The following is a 19,160-nucleotide window of genomic DNA, read 5'->3' as shown; positions in this document are numbered from 1 at the left end:
GACTCATGGCAGCTCAGCTCCAGGTTGAGCTGTCATTCAGCATCTTAGCTGTGGAGGGCAGTGTCACTGGCCCTCATATGTGGGATCCGAACCGGGCCCCTCTGGCATCCCAAGCGAGTTCTTAACCATCGCGCCACTCGGCCGGCCCTTGGCAAACTTTTAAAGAGTATAAATACAGATAATGTCAGCTTGGGCTCTGAATTGGGTTAGTACAGGAAGTATAGGATTTAGGGAGTATACCTCTCACATCTGGGGTTAATGTAAGAGAGAACGAATGTGTCCTTCCACAACATAGTTTTGATGCCACAGGTAAAGGTAGAATTCTAAGACCATAAAGTGGAATAATATGCTATAGAAACCGTCTAGAAAGTCAGAAGCCCTAGGCCCTAGTTCCATTTCTGTAACTATCTACCTATGGACCTTGAGTCTATAGGCTGATTCTTCTACTTTCTGGGTCTATTTTATTGTTTTCAAAATGGTTGAGGAAATGTTAGCCTAGGTTTCTTTCCAGGTTGAACACGTATGGTCCGTGGTTCTCAGTCCTAGCTACACATTAGAATCACCTTCACATCACCCTCTAGATTTTTTTCTCTTTTTTTTTTTCAATGTTACTTATCACTTTCTAATACACTGGATAATTTTCTTATTTATTGTGCTTATTGTTAATTTTCAGTCTTCCCCACCTAAACTGAATTATCAGCCCCAATTCTCAGTCTTGCCATGAGCTTTCAGGTCCACACAAAAAAAGTGGAGCTTGTGCTGGCTGAGAGGCACGGTGGTTAATAGCTGGCGTGGGACGCCAGAGGGCCCTGGTTCGGATCCCACATATGAGGGCCAGTGACACTGCCCTCCACAGCTAAGATGCTGAACAACAGCTCGACCTGGAGCTGGGAAGCTGTGAGTCACCGGCAACAGTGTAGGCTGCAGCCCCTGTGGCAGTGGTTGTCATGGGCTACCGTGTGTAGCCAGCAGCCAGTGTGAGCGGCCAGCAGCCGCAGTGAGCAGCCGTCCGGAAGCCGGCGATTGATCTGCCTTGCCCGGGAAGAGCGCAATGATGGTGCCAACTTGGACAAGTGAAGCAACATCCTCCACAACTACACTGAAGAACAAAACGACAGCAACTTGTTTGTTCCACTTCCCTGATTCCCCAGCGCTGTTCCCATCCCCCAATTCCCCAATAAAAATCTTAAAAAAACGTGGAGCTTATTTCCCTACCGTGTGTCTTTGAGCTTAGCCTTGAGACTTGCTTTCGGTAACAGGTGTACACAGATGTGACTGAAGCAGGGGTCTGAAACACGCTTGCACAGTTAGACATGTCCCCTCTGGTGATTCTGCCACTGCCATGAGACAAGCCATGAGAGAAACAAGCCCCACTAGTTCACTGGTCTGAGGATGAGACATACATGAAGCAGAGCTACCCTAGTTTACTCACTGCCCTGCAGCAAGAAAAGACAAGTCACCCCAGCCTGAATCAGACCTGCCCTACAGAGCCCTATCTAATCAGGTGAACCCCAGCTGGCCTCCAGATCTGTGAGAATAAGTGCTTAATCAATTCTTAATTTTTCATGCCACTGAGATTTTGTGGTTGTTGTTATATATTGTTGTGGCAATACCTAACTGATACATCTTGCTAGAAAGTAAATGCCTAGAGAGTGTTTGGCATAGAGAAGGCATTCATTAAATTTTTATTGAATGAATAAATAAAAGCTTTTTAAAAACATCCAATGCCTAGTCCGCATTCTTGATAAATTAAAACAGAACTTTGGATGATGAGCTTTTGCATGGATTTTTTTAAGCTCCCCAGGTGATTCTAATACACAGCGAGGGAAGAGAGCCACTGTTCTAAAATTTAATTATTTTTGATAGAAGGGAGTGTATTGATGAAGCACACAGGCTTTGGAATAAGATGTGTTCAAGCCCTGACTCTACCACTTACAATGTGACAACCATGAAATTAACATCTCTAAGCCTCAGATTCCTCAACTTTTCAATAGGGATAACAACAGTACTTTCCTTATAAGGTTATTAAGAGGATTAAGTGAAATGATGCATATAAAGTATCAGTATGCTACATGGACCCAGTAAGGGCTCAATAATCCTAAACTATAGCTAATGTTGGCGTTGCTGTATCATTTGCTATGGAGTAGAAACGTTTTTGAACTCAGATAGTCCTTACTTAAATCCCATTTCCACTGTTTTCTAGCATATGACTTTGAATAAATGACTTAAACTCTCCGAGACCATAGTAACCCATCTGTAAAATATGGTGACAATAATAGCTACTTCACTAATTTGTTGTGACTTAAATAAGATGATGTACATAAAACACTTAGCACAGGACCAAGTACAATATAAATAATACATTTTAGAGAAACAATTAGATAGCATTTACTATAATTAATAGAAAGAAGTTACATTCCATTAAAATCTCCACATACCAACTTCATTCTTAGGAGATGGAATGTTCCCAGCACAGTGTTATATTCCCATACCGTGGACTCTTTTCCCAATCACTAGGAATATCATATCCTTCAAAAAGCAGAAACAATCCTCCAATTATAAATTACCCCAGTAAGCACTCCTGCCTTCAGGCAATGGAGCTGAGGGGTGGGGAGCATGGCCACTCACTCTCTTCCTGGGCAATCTCAACCATGTCCCTTCTTTCAATCATCCTTACAATTTTTAATTGTTTATTCCAGTCTGGCCCTCTCCTCTAAGATCCAGATTCATCCATCTAAAGGCTTACTCAACATCTCCACTTGGATGTCGATGCCCCTCTTTTTCTTACCTCCTTTGGTAGCTATTGTTTAGATTGTCCAGCATTCTTTCACTGATTTTTGTTTTAATGAGAGATTTTATTTTTCTGGGTGAAATAATCAGATTCTCTGTGCCCGGAGTTTTAAACCTGAGTGGAGACTATAGAGACCGAGGTTCTGCTACCCAAAGGCCCTAAGCTTCCTCAGTTCCTGAGCTCCTTGAGGCCTTGTTTTTCAGCACTTCATTTGGTTTTGAGCAACTCCAGTGTCCTTCCAAAAATCCTTATTTTTTCCTTAAGTTACTCAGAATCAATTTCTGTTACCTGCACCTAAAGAACCCTGACATAGAAATTATACCAGAGAGTGAGTTAAAACCAATAGACCTTTGTGGAATTATAGGGTTCTTTTATAACTGGTTATGAGACCCAGTTAAAGAAAATGGCTGTGAAGATGGCCCAAATTACAAGATGGAAAAATAGTAGCCACTGTACTAGGATATCCACCAGAACCTATGAAATCTTCATGCAAAGTACTAAAAGGTGCCCTCTCCAAGAAAACAAATGGAAGTTAGGTATCTCCTCTGTGCAGCTGAATTACCAAATGGTAAAATGGTGCTTTCTCTTCTGGGCTGGGGCTGCATCGAACTAGGAAACACAAGTCAGAGAGCAGGGCATGGGCTAATTTCAGTCCTCATTCACATCTTTCGCTGTGTGCCTTTTCAGTCAACAAACTGTGCAACTTCTCATGGTGAGGCTACATGGTATGCATGTTGTCATAAATAGTGGAGAGAAATACTACAACTTTAAATATAAAATCTCATCTCCAAGCCTACAATGAGACTGTGCTTTTAAATTGAGATATAATTCACTTATCATAAAACTCACCTTTTCATAAAACTCACCTTTTAAAGTATAATCCAATGCTTTGCAGTTATCTTCACAGAGTTTTGCAACAATCACTACTATGTAACTCCAGAACGTTGCCATCACCTCAAAAGAAATGTGGTACCTATTAAGCACACTCCCCATTATCTGCCTGCCCCCAGCCCCTGGTAACCATAATTGTACTTTCCATTCTTAACAATTGGCCTATTCTGGACATTTCATATAAATGGAGTAATACAATATGTGGCCTTTTGTGTCTGGCTTCTGTCACTTTGCATATTTTCAAGGTTCACCCATGTTGTAGGATGTATCAGTACAACAGAAAGAAAAAAGAATAAAAAACATTGAAAATAGTTTAAGAGAGCTGGACAACCACATCAAGCGCAACAACATAGGCATCATAGGAATACCAGAAGGAGAAGAGAGGGAACAAGGGATTGAGAACATATTTGAAGTAATAATGTCTGAAAACTTCCCTAAACGGGCAAAGGAAATTGACATACAAGCACAGGAAGTGCAGAGAGTTCCAACCAAGATGATCCCAAACAGGCCCACACCAAGACACATTATAGTGAAAATGGGAAGGGTTAAAGACAAAGACAGAATCTTAAAAGCAGCAAGGGACAGGCAGCAAGTTACTTACAAGGGCACCCCCATAAGATTATAAGCTGACTTTTCTACAGAAACTCTGCAGGCCAGAAGGGAGTGGCAGGAGGGCTTCAAAGTGATGAAAAACAAAGGCCTACAACCTAGATTGCTTCCTTCAGCAAGGTTATCATTTAAAATTCAAGAAGAGCTTCCCAGAAAAGAATAAGCTAAAGGAATGCATTACCACCAAGCCAGCATTGCAGGAAATGTTAAAAGGGCTTCTTTAAGCAGAAGAAAGTGAAAAACAGTCTAACTAATGAAGACCAGAAACACAAATAACAAAATGGCAATAATTATGCACCTATCAATAATCACATTAAATGTAAATGGATTAAATGCTTCAATCAAAAGATAGAGGGTGGCCGAATGGATAAGAAAGCAAGACCCTTGCATATGCTGTATACAAGAAACTCACCTCAGACCAAAAGACACATACACGCTGAAAATAAAGGGATGGAGTAAAATATGTCATGCAAATGGAACTGAGATAAAAGGTGGAGCAGCAATACTTATGTCAGGTAAAATGGACTTTAAATTGAAGAATATAATAAAGGACAAAGAAGGGCACGTCATAATAATAAAGGGATCGATCCAACAAGAGGACATAACCCTAGTAAACATGTATGCACCTAACATGGGAGCCCTTAAATATATAAAACAGATATTGACAGACATAAAGATGGAGATCAACAGTAGCACTATCGTAGTAGGAGACTTCAACACCCCCCTGTCACCAATGGACAGATCCTCCAGACAGAAAATCAATGTGAAAACAGCGGCCTTAAATGATACATTAGACCAGCTGGATTTAATTGATACTTTCAGAGCATTTCACCCCAAAGTTACAGGATATACATTCTTTTCAAGTGCACATGGAACATTTTCCAAGATGGACCAAATGCTAGGTCATAAAACAAGCCTCAATAAATGTAAGAAGACTGAAATCATATCAAGGGTCTTCTCCGACAACAAGGCTATGAAACTAGAAATCAGGTACAAGAAGAAACCTGGAAAGCACACAAATACATGGAGGCTGAATAACATGCTACTAAATAGCGAGTGGGTCAAAAATGAGATCAAGGAGGAAATCAAAAGATTTCGAGACCAATGAAAATGAAAACAGCATGACTCAAAATCTCTGGGATACAGCAAAAGCAGTCCTAAGAGGGAAGTTCATAGCAGTGCAGGCCTACCTAAACAAGCAAGAAAAATCTCAAATCAACAGGTTATCCTTACACCTCAGGGAACTGGAAAAGAACAGCAAGAGCTGGTTTTTTGAGAAGATAAAATTGATAAACCTCTAGCCAGACTCATAAAAAAAAAAACATGAGAGAGGACTCCAACTAGAAAAATCAGGAATGAAAGAGATGAAGTGACAACAGACACCACAGAAATTAAAAAAAAATTAAGAAATTACTTTGAGCAACTATATGCAACAAATTTGACAATCTGGAAGAAATGGATAGTTTCCTAGAAGCACACAACCTTCCAAAACTAACTCAAGAAAAAACGGAAAATCTGAGTAGACTTATTACTACCAAGCAAATTGAATCACTAATCCACAAGCTCCCAACAAACAAAATCCCTGGACCAGATGGGTTCACAAGTGAATTTTACCAAACGTTCAAAAAAGAATTATCACCTATTCTTCTCAAACTATTCCAAAAAATCCAGGAGGGAAGGCTCCCAAACTCGTTCTATGAGGCCAATATCACCCTGATTCCAAAACCAGACAAAGACAGTAGAAAAAAGGAAAACTACAGGCCGATATCCCTAAAGAACATAGATGCAAAAATCCTCAAAAAAATATTGGCAAACAGGGGCTGGCCGAGTGGCTCTGTTGGTTAAGATTTGGCTTAAGAACGCAGGTTCTGAGCAACGGGGCTGCTGGTTCGATTCCCACATGAGCCAGTGATGCTTGGCCCGAGCTGAGCTGTCACTGAGCTGCCAACAGGTGGCAGGATAGCTCAGCTGATGTAAAAACAAAATTGTCTGTCTGATGGTGGGCTACGCCCACTCACAACTAAGACTGAACTTGGCACCTTGAGCTGAGCTGCTGCCTGGATGGCTCAAGTGGACAGACCGTGCGCTCTGAACAACAAGGCTGCTGGTTCGACTCCCGCATGGGATGGTGGCTCCGCCCACCTGCAACTAAAATTGAACACAGCACCTTAAGCTTAGAGGCCATGAGCTGCCGACGGGAATCCAGATGGCGACTGGCACCCTCCACAACGAAGACTGAAGAACAACAGCTTGGCTGGACCCCTTCCCCAATTCCCCAACACTGTTCCCCTCCCCCAATTCCCAATAAAATCTTTAAAATATATATATTGGCAAACAATTCAGCACTATATTAAGAGGATCATACACCATAATCAAATGGGTTTCATCCCTAGTACACAAGGTTGGTTCAACATCTGCAAATCAATTAATGTGATACACCACATCAACAAAATGGAAAATAAAAATCATATGATCATATCAATAGATGCAGAAAGAGCATTTGACAAATCCAGCAGCCATTTATGATAAAAACTCTTAGCAAAGTGGGAATAGAGGGATCATATCTCAACTTAATAAAGGCCATATATGATAAACCCACAGCTAACATCATACTCAATGGGGAAAAGCTAAAACCATTTCCTTTAAGATCAGGAACAAGACAAGGCTGTCCACTTTCTCCACTTTTATTCAGCATAGTTCTGGAAGTTCTAGCCACAGCAATCAGACAAGAAAAGGAAATAAAAGCCATCCAAATCAGTAAGGAGGAAGTAAAATTGTCATTATATGCAGATGACATGATACTATACATAGAGAACCCCAAAGACTCCATCAAAAAACTATTAGAACTCATAGACGAATTCAGTAAGGTAGCAGAATACAAAATCAATATTCAGAAATCAGTTGCATTTGTATATACCAATAATAAACTAGTGGAAGGAGAAATTGAGAAAAAAGTCCTATTTACAATTGCTTTAAGAACTATAAAATACTTAGGAATATATTTAACCAAAGAAGTAAAAGACCTGTACTTAGAAAATTATAAGACACTGAAGAAATAAAACAAGATACACATAAATGGAAACACCTACCATGCTCATGGATAGGAAGAATTAATATAGTTAAAATGTCAATACTGCCCAAAGCAATATATAGATTCAATGCAATTCCTATCAAACTACCTAGGGCATTTTTCACAGAAATAGAAAATATAATCCTAAAATGTATATGAACCATAAAAGACCCCAAAGAGCCACGGCAATCTGGAGAAATAAGAACAAAGTTGGGGGTATCATGCTACCAGACATCAAAGCATACTACAAGGTTACAGTAATCAAACCAGTATGGCACTGGCATAAAAACAGGCACACAGATCAATGGAACAGAATAGAGAACCCAGAAATAAATCCATGCATATACGGACAGTCATTCTATGACAATGGAAGCAAGAATTTACATTGGGGTAAAGATAGTCTATTTAATAAATGGTACTGGGAAAATTGGACTGACACATGCAAAAAAATGAAACTGGACCACCTCCTTACGCCATATACAAGAACAAATTCAAAATGGATTAAAGACTTAAATGTAAGACCTGAAACCATTGAACTCCGAGAAGAAAATACAGGGAGTAAATCTGCAGACATGACCATGAGCAATAATTTTACTGATACATCCCTGCAGGCAAGGGAAGTAAAAGAAAAAATGAACATATGGGACTACATCAAACTTAAAAGTTTTTTCACAACAAAGGAAACCATCAATAAAACAAAAAGGAGGGCCGGCCGAGTGGCACGTTGGTTAAGAGCTGGCTTGGGACGCCAGAGGGCCCCCGGTTCGGATCCCATATATGAGGGCCAGTGACACTGCCCTCTACAGCTAAGATGTTGAACAACAGCTCAACCTGGAGCTGGGCTGCTGTGAGTCGCTGGCGATGGCGCAGGCTGCAGCCCCTGTGGCAGTGGGTTACCATGGGCTACTGTGTGTAGCCAGCAGCCAAAGTGATGGGCCAGCAACCGCAGTGAGCGGCCGTCCAGAACCCGGTGACTGATCTGCCTCACACGGGAAGAGCGCAATGATGGTGCCAACTTGGGCCAGTGAAGCAACGTCCTCCACAACTAGACTGAAGAACAAAAGGACAGCAACTTGTCTGTTCCCCTTCCCCCAATTCCTCAATTAAAAAAAAAATCTTAAAAAAAAGAAATATTAAAAAAAACAAAACCAAACAAACAAACAAAAAAAGGAAGCCTACTGAATGTGAGAAGGTATTGTCAATGATTTTATCTGATAATGGGTTAATATCCAAAATTTATAAAACACTCATGCAACTCAACACGAAAAAAACAAACAACCCAATTAAAAAATGGGCAGAGGATATGAAGAGACATTTCTCTAATGAGGACATACAGATGGCCAACAGGCATATGAAAAAATGTTTAAACTCACTAGTCATTAGGAAAATGCAAATTTAAACCACAATGAGATACCACCTTACCCCAGTCAGAATGGCTATCATCAATAAATCAACAAACAACAAGTGCTGGCGAGGTTGTGGTGCACTGTTGGTGGGATTGCAGATTGGTGCAGCCACTATGGAAATAAGTATGGAGGTATCTCAAGAAACTGGGAATGGAACTACCTTATGACCCAGCAATTCCACTCTTAGATCTTTATCCAGAAAATACCAAGGCACTAATGCGAAAAAATATATGCACCCCTTTGTTCACTGGAGCACCATTCACAATAGCCAAGACTTGGAAACAATCAAAATGCCCATCGGTAGATGACTGGATTAAGAAACTGTGGTACATTTACACAATGGAGTATTACTCAGCTATAAAGAAGGAAATCGTACTATTTGCAATGATGTGGATGGACCTAGAGAACATTATGCTAAGTGTGATAAGTCATACGGAGAAAGACAAATACCCTATGATTTCACTTATATGTGGAATGTAAAGAATAGAAGAAATGAACAAAATAATCAGAAGCAGTCTCAGGGATCTAGAGAGAAACCTGAGGGTTGCTAGATGGGAGGGGGGTGGGGATGAAGGAGGTGAGTGGGTTAGAAAGATCGGTAACCACAAGATTGCCACGGGGATATGAAAGACTGTTTGGGGAATATAATCAATAATGTTGTAAAGATTTTGTAAGGTATTAGATGGACACTTGTCTTATTAGGGAGACCACTTCATGAACGATGTAGATTCATGACCACTGCAGTGTACACCTGAAGCTGAATAATAATGAATGTCAACTATAATTTTATATATATATATATATATATATATATATATATATATATATATATGTGGTCACGGGATATGGAGTACAGCATAAGGAACAGAGTCAGTGAAACCTAACAGCTATATACAGTGTCAGAGGGGTAGTAGATTGAGGGAAGGGGCTTATCACTTTGTGAGGTGAGCAGTGTAAATGTCTACATATGACATTGTTTTGCACATCCGAAACTAATTTTTTAGAAAATGAAAAAAACAAACAAACAAAAAGAAGCATGTCAAGCAAGTACCGTATTTTGCTATGTATAATGCGCTCCCACGTTTTTGGCCCAAACTTTCAGGGAAAAAAAAATCTTTAGTTTTAATTTTTTAATTCAAATTTTTATTTGTTTATATTTAGGTACTTGTTTTTTGTGTTATAAATGAATTTTAGCATTTTTTAACTTATTATGCTACAAGAAATTTTATGTAATGAATAATTACAAAACACAAAATCAGATAAAAAAGGTACAAGAAATTTTATGTACTGGTAAAAAATTTATGATATTTATGCATCATAGAAGGCCAAGAACTCTTCGTCATTGCAAGTTCGTGGTAAGTTCAACAAAACCGATTACTGTATTCTAGGCTATTACTTTGCATATGGATATCGTTATTGATTTCTAGAGTTACACTTTTTAAAAAAAAGAATAAATAAAATAAAGTAAAAGAATTAAAAACATTTAGATAGATACGGAATTAGTACTACCCATGTATAATGCACATCCTTATGTTGCCCTCACAAGTCTGAGCAAAAAAGTGTGCATTATACAGGGCAAAATGCGGTAGTTAGCCAAATCCATAATGTGGGAGAGTCTATAAGACAAATGCCTGGTTTCTTCAACAAGCCAATGGTATTAAAATAAAAGGGAGGGAGTTTTCTGTTTTAGTTTTTTAAAAACTCAAAAGTAACTTAAGAGATATATCCTAATACAATGAGTTGACATCGCTTGGATCCTGTCTAGAACAAACCCCAATGGTAGAAACATTTTTTAGACAATTGGAAAAATTTGAATATTTGCTGGGCATTAGTGTGATAATGGAATTATGATTTTGTGAGATGTTCTTTTTGCTATAATGTTTTGTGATGCATACTCAAATATTTAGGAATGAAATCATATGATGTTGCTTAGCTTAAAATATCTCAGCAAAAAAAATGGAGAAGGGTAGCTGCAACAAGTATGGCTAAATGTTGATGGCTACTGAAGCTGAGTCATGCGTACATGGGGATTTATTGTTCTCTCTACTGTCATTTATTTTTAGACAGTTTCATAACCAAAAGTGTTTAAAAAGCTATCAATACATGAAATTTAAAAGGGAAAACCACTATACGTCCGACTTGCAGGTGAAAAAGCAATTGATGAAAATTTCATACTCTTTCTTGTTTTTAAAGTCTAAAAAAAGTAGGAATTAAAGAAAACATATTTAACTTAATAAAGTGCAACTGCCAGAAACCCACAGTAAGCATCATACTTGATGAAATTTTAGAAGCATTCCCATTAAATAGTGGGATAAAATAAGGATGCCTGATATCATAACTACTACTTAGTCTTATACTGGAGGTCCTAGCCAATGCACTCTGACAAGAAAAATACATGTGGTATACAGATTGAAGACAAAGAGACTAAACTATCAATATTTGCACATAACCTGTTTGCCTACCTATGAAATCCAATTGAATCAGTGGGCAAACTATTATATAGAAAAGATAATTCAGTAAAGTTGTTGGACACACTATTTCATAAAAAAACAATAGCTTTCTTATACACCTTTAATAATTATAAAATGAAAGCAAAAATCCTATTAATAGTAACAACATAAACTATAAAGTATCTAAAAATAACACACAAAAAGGTACATTCAAGTCATTTATGGAGAAAATTATGAAACATTACTAAAGGACTTAAAATTTGACTAAATGAAGAAACATACCATGTTTAGTCATATAAAAGGCTAATTAAATATGCAATTCTCCCCAGTGAAATCTGTAAACTCAACGCAATGCGAATAAGATTCTATATGGGTATGGTAATCTGATACTAAAACCCATATAAAAAAGTAAATACGCAAGAATAACAAAAAACTGAAGAAAAAAAGACTCTTTCTGTGCCAGATATTAAACATATTATAAAACTATAGAAATTAAATGTGTGGTGTGAAGGCAGGTATAAATAAATGGATCAGCAGAACCAAACAGAGAAGCCTGTAGCATTTAGAAATCAGGAGAAAAAGGCAAGGGGGAGGCTTGTACGATATATATTGCAGGATGTTTTTTATTAGCAAATACTTGTAAATAACTATGTCAATGGGGAGATGGCTACACAAATTACAGTCTATCTATTTTGTAGAATACTATACAACAGTGAAAAAACAAGTTAGATTTATATGTACTAACATGAAAAGGTCTCAGACATAATGTTGGGTGAAAGTAGCAAGTAGCAGAACAATACATATGAGCAGGACACAATTTATACTTTTTATTTTGAATTAATTTTTATTTTTCAATTACAGTTGATATTCAATATTATTTTATATTAGTTTCAGGTGTACAGCTGGGTGAAAAAGGTAAATTTGTACGTTTAATAACACTAAATACTACTATATATTCTCCGTTTTTGTGTGTGTGTGTGTGTTTGTGAGAGAGAGAAAGAGAGAGAGAGAGAGGGAGCGGGAGAGGGAGAGGGAGAGAGAGGGAGAGAGAGAGAGAGAGAGAGAGAGAGAGAGAGAGAGAGAGAAAGAGAGAGAGAGAGAGAGAGGAATCACCAGTGGGAGGGAGGGAGAGGTCAGTGTTTGCAAATGATGAGGAAAAGGTGAAAAGGTCTGGGAGAAGTTAAGCTAAACAGTGAGCAGGAAGTGGGAGAGGCAGGGAGGAAATCAATGATGGCCAAAGGAGGTTTTAGCCTTCCCTGAAACATTCTAATCCTTTGAAAGAAAAATGTATTTATGTGTCACATGTGCAATAGATAAATAAGTAAGAAATTGTAAGTCTGCATAACAATATGAAAGTCAAGTTATGTAAAATATTTTTTTGATAGAATGGCAGATAGGGAGGGAGCAGGAAAGGGAAGTTTCAAGATTTACTCTCTAAGCTGTATAATACTGTATATTGACTATAATTTAATATTTAGATATAGATATAGATATATATAGTCATGGGATATGGAGTACTGCATAGGGAATAGAGTCAATGGAATTGTAATAGATATATATGGTGTCAGAAGGGCACTAGACTGGGGGAGGAGGTTATCACTTTGTGAGGGGTGAAATGTCTATTACATTGTTTTGTACACCTGAATTTAATTTAAAAAATAAAAAATAAAAATAAAGAAAGAAATTGAAAAAAAAAGATTTACTCTCTATACCTGTGTATTGTTTCAATCATTTACCATTAAAATATACTTATATATTACTACGTAATTAAGAAATAAAGACATGAGGGCCAGCCAAGTGGCTCAGTTGGTTAAGATCTTGCCCAAGACATGGAAAAAGTCAAAGACACGTTGTTAAGTGGAAAAAGCTAGTTGCTATATTATATGTATATATAATCATATTGTATACATATATAATACTGTATACATCTATGAATTATATGTGTGTGTGTACATATGCATTCTAACATACACAACTAAAAACACAAACTGGACTTTCACAATTTATATACTTGTGTTGTTTATTTTTCTATAATGAGCATATAGTTGTGCATTATTTAAGAAATATTGTATTAATCATTTTGCAATACATACATATGAGGTGTGATAAAAAATATGGTGAATGTTTAAATTTTTAAAATTACTACAGTAAAAGACACATTGCTATTAATCCCCCTCAAAATATTTCCCCTCGCTTTGAACATGCTTATCCCATTGTTCTTGCCAGTTTCTGAAGTGGTTCTGGAAGTTCTCTTTCGTGAGTGTCTTTAGTTGCAGTGTCGTGGCTGCCTCGATGTCCTGAATCATTTTGACTTTGGGGAAGAGGCAGAAGTTGCACGGTGCCAGATCCAGCGAATAGGCGGATGAGGACACACTGTAATGTTTTTATTGATGGAAAGTGCCCTATACCAGAAGCGAACTGTGACACGGAGCATTGTTGTAATGGAGGATGACTTAGGGCACACTTTAAAACACACCTTCTCTCAACAATAGCTTACACCCGACTGACTGCATCAATCAAGTTGAAACTTGTCACACACTGTTACTACTAAGGCTCCACGCGCTGCTTCCCATATTGAAGATCCCTGCCTTTCCACTGGATGGCACTTGGCAGCAGAATTCACTGTATTTTTTTTATTACAACAGAAAGGTTCCATGTCACACATCACTTCTGGTACGGCAATTTCTGTCAATAAAAACATTATGGTGTGTCCTCATCTATCTTATTCACTGGATTGAGTACCATGCGACTTCTGGCTCTTCCCCAAAGTCAAAATGACCATAAAAGGTAAAGGTTTTGAATGGATTCAAGACATGGAGGCAGCCACTACAGTGCAACTAAAGACTCATGAAAGAGGACATCCAGAACCTCTTCAGAAACTGGCAAGAACGATGGGATAAGTATGTTCAAAGCGAGAGGGAGTATTTTGAGGGGGATTAATGACAATGTGTCTTTTAGTGTAATATTTTTTTAAATTTAAACATTCACCATGTTTTGATCACATGTCATCTATCAAATTATGTTGTATGTCTTAAACTTATGCAATCTTATATATCAATTACAATTCAATAAAACTGGGGAAAAAGAAATAAACATTCAAATACATAGAAATCTGACCATGTCATTCACTTAGTCAAAACACTTTCATAGGAGTATCCCCATTGCTCCTAAGATAAAGCACAAAACAACTAAAACTGTGGGACTGACATCCAGCCTCAGCTCACAATAATCTCCCCCTTGCTTAATATGCTTTAGTCGTAGGAGACGCCTCTCAGTTCTAGCATGTTCTAGCTTTAGGTCTCTGCACATGCAGTTCATTTACTCTACCTACAACACTTCCTCCACCCACCCCTCATCCACCTCCATCGACCTCAATTTATCCTTCAGTTTTCATCACTTCTTCACGGAAGCCTTCCCGGACATTCCAGGCAGGGTTATGTCCTCCTGTTATAAGCACTCACAGAAACCTTACTTTTCCTTCATAGCTCTTACCACAGTTTGTGGGGTTTTTTTATTTATAAGTGAGATTATTTGTATCTGTTATCACTCCTACTAGACTGCAAGCTCTATGACAGCAGGACTTTTGTCTTTCTTGTTATATCCCCACATCTAGTAAGAGCTCAGGAAATATTTGTGAAAAAAATGCTCCCTGTTCTTCAGGGTGGACCTTTTCTCTGGTGCTAGCTCCATGTTCCACTCCACTCCCACCCCTGCCATCATATAAGCAACCTCAATGACTATAGATGACTCACCCAACACTCTTCACCTCACTGTCCCTGGATCTCCTCTCATTCTACATCCTCTGACCACATGTCATTTCTAGCAATGAGTATCCTCGACCACCCCATAAACATGGAGCTGCTCCACTTCAGAATTCCTGAACCCCATTATCCCGATCTGTGACTACAACCTCCTACCCCTATTACTTCTTGATTCTCAGAGTACCCAATTCTCATTGTCATCAAGGTCTCCCATCCTGTGACTTCTCAGTGCTTTACTCCCTATCCAGCCTAAGCGCCATGGTACATCATCACTTCAGCCACTCTTTTTAGCAGCCTCACTGCTCTTACCAATTTGAATGTACCATTTACTGAGCAGTTACTATAGGTCCCTCCACATGCACTACCTCTGTAATATCTCACAACACCTATATGAGGTAAAGATCACCATTATCCCCTTTTACAGATAATGAAAATAATTCTTTAAAGAGGTGAAGTAACTTGTCCAAAGTCATACAACTACAATAGAAAGTGGTGGGGCAGGGTGGAGTCGGGATCTGAATGAGCTCTGTCTGACACCAAGTTCTGTGCTCTGAACTGGTAGGTTATTCTGTGGCTCAGAGAGAAAAATAACTCTTGACTCAAAGTGGAGAATGAATGGGAGGGAAGCAGGCAAGTGTGAAGTCTTGGAGAGCAAGACAGCAATCCAGGCAAGAGTTGATGGCAGACGAGTCATCAAATACCTGAACACTGCAAATAATTCAAACTAAAGTCCCACTTACCTTACGCATGTGATTTTACAAGATGGACTTGGTGGACTCTGATTGAGGACAGCACAGCCAAGTGTGCCTAGAAGAGATCAAAAAGAAATCAGCAGTTTAATACATTCTATTGGGTTATCAGAAAAGTCATGATGCATTTTTGAAACGAAAAACATAGAAAAAACACATCATGACTTTTCCGACAACCCGATACATTTGTAAGAATAAAATTGTTACTTTATCTGGAAGTAGATATACAGGTAGGTAGGTAGATAGGTATGCTACCATTTGTTAAATGCTTCCGTGTGCTGGGAATTGATCAGTCTTATTTCCATTTCCAACTTCTGGCTCAGGAAGGGACCTTGTTGCAATGCCCAGCACCTGGCTTTATGGGTAAGGCCATGAGGTCGTACACTGAGGAGTGATCCCATTTTATATTCCCACCCTGTGGGCACCGTGTCCCGGAGGAGCAGCAAACCTAGGCTGGAAGCCACACCAAGCCCAGAACGAGCCCACAGTAAGAGCAGGCAACAGCTCAGTCACCTGTTTATTTTCTCCTCTCACAGAATCAAACCACACAATGGCAAGTAGCAAAGTAGCCTACTTGGGTTTTCTCCCGACTTTAAGCCTCAATTTGGGGTCCACGGATGGCCAGCCCTAGACCCCTCTGTGCTTTCATGCAAACCGTCTGCGCTTTTTTTCTTTCTTTTTTTTGGGGTGGGGGGTGGGGAGGTGGTACATAGTTTCCCTCAGATTTTCAAAGGGATCATGTCCGCCCCCCCCCCGCCACCTCAAAACTAAAAAGTTAATATTCACGACTTCCAGGCCGTCAGCCAGAGCCTTAAAAACATCTATACCTCAATCCCGCAGGCACTCAACGGCAGCGCCCACCGTCTCTCAGCATCCCTTTCTGGTCTCACCTCCCCCCATGTGCAGGCCTACGCGCATGAGACCCCACCCACACGTTCCCCCGTGCACGCACCCCTACGCATATGCACCGCTATGAATCGCTGCAGATGCATCTCCCTCTGCCCGCCCCCCCCACTCCTCCTCCCCCAGCCTCCGCACACACGCTCCACCCCACATACGCTTTTCTATACACCCCTCCACGTGCGAATCCCGGGGGGCCGCTCCCCTCCCCCTCACCCCCTCCTTTCTCCAGGGCTGGGTCCGGGGCCAGGCCCCGGCCCCCCCTCCGCATCACCAGCGTCGTAGGCAGCGAGGTCCCTCCCAGAAGGCGCTGAGCTCACCCCGCCCAAGCCCTGGCAGCCCCGCAGTCCTTTCTTACTGGGCCCCCACTTCCCTTCTCACATCCCAGGCGACACCGGGCGGGGTGTGGCACCTCCCACGCTGGGCCACTAGGGCATTCAGATGACAGGGAAACCAGCCGCTCAGCCGGAGGGAACTCGCTCGATTTTCCTGCCCCTCCGAATGGAGGGGCGAGGGTGGGATTGCTCACCCTCGCTGGGTAAAACGCTCACATGGCTCCCAAAGCCAGTTTGCCCTTTCTCGGCTTCCTGCCAGAGGAAAGAGATTTGGAGAGAAAGCCAAAGTCTTTAGGGTCGGGGAAGGGGAAATGACTCAGCGAATAGGCAGCTCAGAAGGGGGACTAGCCTGGAAAGGGGCAGGGGTGGGGGGTTATGGGGCAGGAGAAAGAGGTGAGAAAAACCGCTGCAGGTGCTGTTCTGAGAGTGACTTAACAGTTATGGGAATCCTGCCTGATCGACCCCGAATCCAGGAGCCCCTGGGTTGGGTCATTTCCTTGGTGCTGGCCTGAAACTCATTTATCCCGCGCCAAAGGCAGCCATGGCCAAGACCCTTGCTAGCAGCTCACCAGGCACCAAGGAATCTACTGGTCTGGGGGTTGGGGCACAGGGATTAACAATTCATGTCCTATGGAGCCAATAATAGCCTTTACCTCATAGGGTTGCTGGGAGGATTAAATTAGTTACTACATTTTAAGTGCTTAGAATAGTATCAGGGACAGTGTAAACAAACAATGATAGCTCCTATTATTACAAAGGTGTTCATTTGTTGATAATCTGTTTTCCCTCTAGATTATGAGTCTCATGAGGTGAGAGAGAATGTATTTCATTCATCACTGAACTATGGTACCTGACACAAAAAGGCTACCAATAAATGACTTGTTGAATGAACGGATAAATAAGTGAATGAATGATAACTTGGACTAGTGGCTATGCTGAGACCCTGTCTTCTGCCATATAGGTAGTTCATTTTTGGAGAATTGAGGAAGAAAGGTTATGATTGGGAAAGGTGGCACATAGGACCCCTGTTAGTTGCTATGTCAAGTGACCTGCTCTGCCCTTGGAAAATGGAATGTCTGTAGCAATTTCCTATGTGGACACATGGAAGATTGTCAGACAGCTGACCTGAAATTTGAAACTGAGACATGGCCAGCTAGAGCAGTCTTTGCATCTTTTACATAGGGGAGAGGGCTGAAGTAGAAAGCTCAAAATTAATATTGGCAAATGTAGGTGGAGGAGACTGGCAGGGCAGCTCTGAGTGAATCGAAATGTGTTTGGAGGAGTATAGTCACCCCAAAAGGGAATCTGATGGAGGTCCTAAAGTAACAGTAATGTTATCCACCTCTCTGTTGTAGTCATAGGGTTTCTGATGATCTGCCCTAATGTCACAACATTTGAGGGTAGGTATGCAAATTAAGCTCTTACCACTGTATTAAATAAATTTGCATTTATGGAAATTCATGCTGTTAGAGCTAGAAGGGATCTTAGACATTACTCATACATTTCAATTCATAACTGAAAAACTAAGAACCAGAGATAGCAAAGGACTTGGTCTTTGGGATTCTCTGGCCTTGGTACTGAATCTTGCAGCGCCTGAATTAGTTGTGTGTCCCATTATTCCTTCAATCCCTGCCCTACCCCATCCCAACCCCAAAGAGACTGAACATGAAAGGATATGAATAGGTCAACAGAAGAGAGGGAGAGAGGAAGTTCCACAACAGACCTTGACTTCACTTCCTTTTTCTACCCCCAGGAAAGTCACCTAGGCTTTCAGCTAGCTGCTGTAGAACATCTTCACTATGGTACGCTGGCCGCCTTGCACTCTCCACATAAACCCCACAGGCGAAGGATTGAAGTGCAGCCAGCCAATCTGAGTCTTGGTAGAATATCTTTGATCCTTCAAGAGCACAGGAGGATGAGAGCCCTGCAGGAAGCTGTTTCAAAGCCATGTCTCATTCCCCTCCTTATCCTCCCTCTCCCCTGGGAGGCTGTGTAGAAACAGTTTTTTTATTGCCTCTCACCTGCTGGAATCTGATGAGATAAGAGTCTTTCTGACTTATCCCCTCAGAATAGAGCTACAGACTATAAAGCCACTTAGCTCAATCTAGAATTGGCTTCTTAGTTAGGGGATAGCCCACAACTACTATTGCAGTCCTCTGGCCCCTTTTGTTTCAGTGTTCCTTTTTGCCATCTGGGAC

General features: G+C 40.4%; 1 long non-coding RNA gene across 1 annotated transcript in view; it reads right to left on the bottom strand.

The window, feature by feature from the left end:
- LOC109393337 (uncharacterized) overlaps positions 1 to 16,372 on the bottom strand; it is a 21,573-nt gene extending 5,201 nt beyond the window's left edge. Inside the window, exons 1-3 of the long non-coding RNA XR_002126239.1 lie at positions 15,983 to 16,372; positions 15,719 to 15,785; positions 3,658 to 3,745 (exon numbers count right to left, since the gene is read on the bottom strand). This is a non-coding gene — a long non-coding RNA (uncharacterized LOC109393337). The remainder of the gene's footprint in view (positions 1 to 3,657; positions 3,746 to 15,718; positions 15,786 to 15,982) is intronic.
- Positions 16,373 to 19,160: the final 2,788 nt, after the last annotated feature.

This window comes from Hipposideros armiger, unplaced genomic scaffold, assembly GCF_001890085.2.
Source record: "Hipposideros armiger isolate ML-2016 unplaced genomic scaffold, ASM189008v1 scaffold_377, whole genome shotgun sequence".
NCBI classification, from domain to species: domain Eukaryota; kingdom Metazoa; phylum Chordata; class Mammalia; order Chiroptera; family Hipposideridae; genus Hipposideros; species Hipposideros armiger.
This window is presented reverse-complemented; position numbering and strand designations above follow the sequence as displayed.